Source organism: Spermophilus citellus (genome assembly GCF_964194105.1).
Source record: "Spermophilus citellus genome assembly, chromosome: 17".
NCBI classification, from domain to species: Eukaryota; Metazoa; Chordata; class Mammalia; order Rodentia; family Sciuridae; genus Spermophilus; species Spermophilus citellus.
The window spans coordinates 22747678-22754994 of NC_138199.1; positions in this window are offsets into that span (position 1 = coordinate 22747678).

A 7317-nucleotide genomic window follows, 5' to 3' on the forward strand; every position below is an offset into this window, starting at 1 on the left:
GCAGTTTCTTCAATTTCCTTCATCAGTGTTTTATGATTTTCATTATACAAGTCATTCACCTACTTAACTAAATGTTTACCTAAGATTTTATTTTATTTTTTGTTGCTATCATGAGTGGAATTGTTTTCTTTTTTAAAACTCGATGTACAAAAGTTATACATATCTCTGGGGTGATGTTTTGATACATGTGTACATTATGTAATGTTCAAATCAGGGTAAGTATATCTGTCTCCTCAAGTATTTATCATTTCTTTGTAGTACAAATAATCAATATCCTTTCTTCTAGCTATTTTGAAATATACAGTACATTATTGTTGTCTATAGGCACACTACCCTGCAATAGAAGAGCAGAAACTTCTTTTATTTAACTGTAACTTAGTATTCATTAACCAAATTTCCCCTTCTCCCCCCTCAACACATACATTCTCCCCAGCCTCTGGTAACCACTAGTATACTATCAACTAATACGAGATCAACTTGTTTTTATTACACATATAAGTGAGATCATGTAGTATTTTTCTTTCTGTGCCTGGCTTATTACACATCATTTAATGTCTTCCAGTTACATTCATGTTGTCATAATTTAAAGGATTTCATCGCTTTTATGATTTGATATTATTTAATTGTGAACATATGCTACTTTTTCTTTAAGTATTAATCAGTTGACAGGCACTAGGGTTATTACCATTTCTTGGCTATTGCAAATTGTGCTGTAAAAAAACATATAAGTGCAGATGTCTCTTCAACATACTGATCAATTCCTTTGGATATATATCCAGTAGTACAATTGGCGAATCATATGGTAGTTCTATTTTTAGTTTTTGAGAAACCTCTGTACTGGTTTCCTTAATGTTTATACTAATGTACATTCCTGCCAACTATGCAAAAACTATAACTATCCACACATCCTTCCCAGAACTTGTTTTATAAAAAACAAGTTGTTATAAAATAGCCAGTCTGGAATCTTATCCTTCAGAATACTTGCCAGTTACAATGTCTTGAAGCATTTCCCTTATGTTTTGTTCTAGTAAGTTTCATATCTTACATTTCAGTCCTTAATCCATTTTTAGTTTATTTTTTTTTCCAAATGGTGTGTGAGAGAGATGTCTGCATGTGGATAACCAGTTCCTAACTCCATTTATTGAAGAGACTATTCTTTCCTTGATGTGCATTCTTAGCAGCTTTGTCAAAGTCAGTTGACTATACATGGCTGGGTTTACCTCTAGGCTCTCGATTCTGTTCTGTTAGTCTGTCGGGTTTCATGTTAATATCATGGGTTTTTTTTTTAAATTACTTTAGTTTTATTGTATATTTTGAAGCCAGGCAGTGTAATGCCTCTTACTTTGATCTTTTTGCTCAGGATTGCTGTGGCTATTCAGATTTTTGTGGTTCCATATGAATTTTAGTAGCTTTTTTTTCTAGTTCTATGAAGAACTTAATTGGTATTTTGGTAGAAGTTGCACTGAATCTTTAAAATGCTTTGGGGTATTTGGACATTTTGACAATATTGATTTTTCCAATCCATGAACAATGGGATGTCTTTCCATTTGTGTATGTGTGTGTGTGTGTGTATGTGTGTGTTTTCATGTTTTTCGTTTCTGTTTTATACGTTTTATTGTAGAGATATTCACTTCTGTGCTTAAATTTATTCCTGAGCATTCTATGGGTAGAATATTTTCTCAAATACAAGAATAGGAAGTAGAGTAAAATTTTAAGCTCAATTTTGTTCTCTGAGTTATCTGTTTTGTAAGTCGTCATTTATTCCTCTCTCCTCCTCCTCCTCTTCCTCCTCCCCTCCTCCTCCTCTTCCTCTCCTCCTCCTCCTCCTCCTCCTCCTCCTCCTCCTCCTCCTCCTTCTATTTTTTATCTTGGTCTTGCCTCTTTGTGGTGTAGTTTTCCTAACCACCTGGTGATCCTAATTGCCTATTCATATTTAACACTGAAGCTAAAATTTATAGATAGAACTTGTTGATATGAGGGCTCTACTTTAGGGTTGTGGCTTGTTACTCTTTTGTATTTGCTCATTTGCTGAAATAAGGATACAGTGGCTGAAACAGGTGGAAACTTATTTCTCTTGCACATAACACTGTAGAATAGGAGAGCTGCCCATAAAGTAAACAGCTCTGCTCTCCAGAGTCAATAGGGACCTAACTAGTTTACAAGTTTGATGTTAAAATCTCAGCCCACAGGAAAGGAGACAGAAAACAGAGAGGACAAGCAGCTCCTTTTAGAATTCATATCAACTTCTAATTATTTGCTATCAGTTAGATGTTAGCCCTTGTGGCCATACCAATCCGGAGAACAGTAAGACATGTAGTCTCTCCTTTGGTGTGTGTGGACTTGATCCCTTACTCTGCTAGCATTACTTGTTGTTGTTTGTTTTAGTTTTTGCTTTTGTATGTTTGTTTTTTGTCTCTAGGGAAGAGGAGGAGATAGAGAGGTCAATTATATTCTTCATTTCAAACTAGAAACTTGGTCATTATGTTTCTACATTCTTAGACATAATGTCTTATCAACAGGAAATCGAGCTCTTTACTAAAAATCTTAACAAGAACAATTTTACAGGAGGAAAAGTTTATTTGGTACTCATGGCTTCAGAGGTCTTAGTCCATAGATGGCTGGCTCCATTCCTGGGCCAAGATGAGCAGAAGATCATGGTGGAAGGGTATGGCAGTAGAAAGCAACTCAGGACAGAATAATCAGAGACAGGAGGGGGCAGGGTGCTCCCCTCGATAAGGACAAATATATACCCCAAAGGCACTCCCCTGGGGACCCACCTTCTCCATCCAATACCCTACCTGCCTATAGTTGTCACCCAGTTAATCCCTATCAGGGAGTTAATTCACTGATTAGGTCAAAACTTTCAGAACCCAATCATTTTACCTCTAAACTTTCTTGCATTTTCTCACGTGAATTTTTGAGGGATACCTCATATTTAAACCATAACACCCATCAAGACTTGTTTCATGAAATAAGCTAAAAGAGGGAGTTATCTTATGTATGAGTAGCTAAAAAGTATGGGGTAATCCCCTGAAAAGAAAAAGCACTAGAAGGAATTGAGTGGGGTCCAGGGGATCTAGTACTAAAAGCACCGTTTAAAGAATGTCCACAAATTCAGTTCAGCACTCCAGGAAGTACAGGATCAGGCGCCCTAGAAAATGTTCTCTGGGTATGATCAGAAGCAAGTTCCAGCACTGAAATCTATGCAAGATTAGCCAGGACATGAGTCTGCCCAAGAAAAGGGCAATTTTGCTGGGTTTGAGCTTCAAGATGTCATATTCCTCTCCCAAATGGTGACTTCACTTTTCTGGTGCTCTTAAAATGTTACCTGCAACTCATTAGGATCAATGCCCTGCCTGTGCTTTGAGATCTCAAATGCCCAATCACTTCTATGCCACCCAAGAATGCCTCCTAGCAGCATTGAAGGATACCCTCAGGCTCTCAGATAACCCCCTAGCAAGATGAAGGGAAAGTTCCCATACATGTGCCTTGTGGCCACACTGACTCTAAGACTAAAGGAATAAATACGAGTTCCCATGTGGGTTTTTGGTGAAAGTACATGGTAATTGTATTTGAACCCATATATTCTGATTCCAGAGCCTGTACTCTTAGTCTGTTTTGGATAGTGTCTTCAAATAGTAAATCTTCTCATCTAGGAAACAAAGGTTTGTCCACTCATTAAAATCTTATTTTGGCCTGGTGTGGTGGTGCACACCTGTAATCCCAGTGGTTCAGGAGGCTGAGGCAGGAGTATTGTGAGTTCAAAGCCAGCCTCAACAACTTATCAAGGTCCTAAGCAATTTAGCTTAGGACCTCAGAATAAAAAATAAAACAGATTGGGGGTGGGGCTCAGTTGTTAAGCACTCCTGGGTTCAATCCCTGGTACCGTCCCTCAAAATCTTATTTCATATTCTTCGAATAATTTTCTAGGTTTCCCCAAAGATAAGTTTTGGTTTTCTTTCTTTTTAATTCAGAGGTCTTACCTACTAAGCTCTATTAATTTATATTTATTTATTTCATAAAGTGTCACCAAGGAACACGGAATAATTTTTCACTTCAATGTCTAGCTGGCTATTAGTATAATGAAAACTATTCTTTTTTTTTAAAGAGAGAGTGAGAGAGGAGAGAGAGTGAGAGAGAGAGAGAGAATTTTTAATATTTATTTTTAGTTCTCGGCGGACACAACATCTTTGTTGGTATGTGGTGCTGAGGATCGAACCCGGGCCGCACGCATGCCAGGCGAGCGCGCTACCACTTGAGCCACATCCCCAGCCCCATGAAAACTATTCTTTATACTTACTTTGTATCTTGTTCTAGGTACTTGTTTTATATTCTTTTATTAGTTCTAATAATCTTTGATTGAGTTATTTGAACTCTCTAGGAATATAATTATGTTCTTTCAAATTATGACCATTCTGTTATTTGTTTCCCTAACCTTAAGTACTTCTTTTTCTTTCCTATTGCACCAATGGAACTCTCCTAAAGAATGTAAAATGATGACAAGGATAATGGTAATCTCTTTCCAGTTTCTGATTTTTAGTGTAATGGTTTTGGTCAATGTAACATTTGCAGTTCTTATATATATTCTTTGTCAAATCAAGGGAGTTTTCCTTTATTTTTCTTCCTTTAGAGGTTTTTTGAAGATGAACATATAAATTTTAAAAAGCTCACTTTTGGTGTCTAGTGACACAATCATATATTTTGTCTTTTTCTTTATAATTTAATACATCATTTTAGCAGAGTTCTTGATATTGCCCCTTGTAGGCTTCTTTATTCCCATAAGCTTGTGGTAAGTTTGACTTGTAGTTTCTTTTGGCAGCAAACCAGAGTGCTGGAAAGGTAAAGGAGGACTGTCTTTTTGCCTCTATCGACAGGCTTAATGTGAGATCCCAGATGTCTGGGTTCTATTCCCCCTGCCATAGCCTGATCATTCCTTATCTGCCTTAGAATCACTGGGACTTCTACCTCTGAGTCCTTTATCTCCTATTTACAGTTACTACAAGCAGCACAGGTCTCCATTCCATCTCTCACTCTTCCATATGGAAGTTCTCTACATCTCCTTTCAGGGCCCCATCAGTGACCCCTCCTATGTTATTTGGTGAAAGTACATGGTAATTGGATTTGAACCCAAATATCCTGACTCCAGAGCCTGTACTCTTATTAATTTCTTCTGGATAGTGGCTTCCAATAGTAAGCCTTCTCATCTAGGCAACAAAGGTTTCCTGTGTTATTCAGCTTTTCATCACTGTGACCAAAATACCTGACAAGAACAACTTAGAGGAGAAAAAGTTTATTTGGGCTCACAGTTTCAGAGGTTTCTGTCTATGGTCACCAACTCCATTGCTCTGGATCCAGGGTGAGAGAGAGCATCATGGCAGAAAGGTAGGATGGAGGAAAGCTGCTCAGTTCTGGTGTTCAAGAAAGCTGCTCAGCTCATGGCATCGGGGAAGCAGAAGAAGAGGCAGGAAGGGGCCTTAAGAGGAAAGTTTCTGGGACACACCCACAGCGATCCAACTCTTCCAGCCATGCTCCACCTGCCTACAGTTACCACCCACTCAGTCCCTTCAAACTGGGATGGACTGATGAGGTTACAACTCTCACATTCAATCATTTCACCGTGAACATTCCTGCATGGACACAGGGACTTTTGGAGGATACCGTATCCAAACCATAACACCTCCCCAACCCTGAAATTCCACCATTGTGCCCTCTGGACTCATGGATTATCATCTGCCAAACCCCAAATATTATTAATCTTTTCTCCAAACATTCTTATGACTTCCTTATTCTTAATGAAACATGTCTCTCCTCTGAGCACACTATTTCCCTATAGCTCTCAAAAAGGGCATAATTCCCCCCACATCCCTTATGCTAGTAACTCTGGAAGTGAATTAGGAGTCCTTATTCCTTACTGATATTCATAAACGTATCCTCCCCCTTCCAAAAAACAACCACCTCTGAATGTCTTCACCAATTTCTGCCAAATACAATTTCTCCTTGTGATAAATTGTGTATTTATCCTCCATATATTTACCATAGTTTCTCAAAGGTTTAGGTCTTAGGTCATAGTCATGATTCTTTAAAATCACCACTCCTGGTAAGCCAAAAAATTGTGTCAATATATTCCACCTTATCCCTTGTTACTGTAGAATAAATAACCACACTCCTAATAAAGCCTCTTTCTTATACTTATGAATTAGTATCTCTATTTCTTGCCTACCAAAGACAAACAAATTATGATAGTAATTTTCCCTGGGCATCAACAATTTTTCTTCCCTGATGCATCTATCTCATCAGAATTCAAACATGCTGTTAATTCTTTTTATCTTAGGTGAAAAAATTGTTAAATATTAAAGAAAAAAATTGATCAAATTATGTTATATGCATATATGAATATGCCACAATGAAACCCACTCTCCTGTATAGTTAATATGCACCAATAAAAGTTCAAAAGAAAAGATAATTCTAATTATAGATAGGATACTCTTTTAAAAATAGCAATAAATAAATAAATAAATGAGGAACACTATCCAACTCACTACTGAGTAATTATAGCCACTCAAAGATAATATAAGAAAGGGTAATCATACAGATGAATACAAAGGCAAAATTTGCAAACTAAATCTTGGCACTTTTGGAATTCAGCAATGTATAAAATGATACTGTTGGAATTATCTCAAAAATACAAAGCTTCCTTAAGATTATAAACTTTATATAACTGCAATGCAATTCTAATCAAAATCACAACAGATTTTATTTGTGGAACTTGGCAAGCTAACTCTAATATTTACATAGAAAGTCAAAAGTCCAAGAAAAGAAGACACCTTTAAAGGATAAATCGTATTAATATGTCTCATGAAATAGTAATCTGTGTTGATTATAAAGCTATAGTAATTAAGTCAGTGCAGTACAACATAAGACGATCATATGAGTGAAATAATATAGTCCCATTTGTATATGGCAGCTTGATTTATGTCAGCATTATAGATCAGTGAAAGAAGATGGACTTTTCAATGAAAAGTGTTGTGATAATATCTGGATGTTAAAAATAAAATCAGACCTATCTTTAATGTCACATTTAAAAATCCATCTAAAATTATTATATAGGAAATGGAGAAGACAAATTTTTTAGGGACAGGAGAAAGCTACCTGATGGTTGATTTCTGTAAGGAATGTGGTTTCAGGTTAAAGATCATTGTCTTAGATTACCTGGAAATGAGAGCAAGGCCTCAGACTAGAGACACATTCAGGTAGGGCACTCAGGAAAGAAAATACAACTGTGGAAACTCAGACACAGGAAAACATAAAACTCAAGAG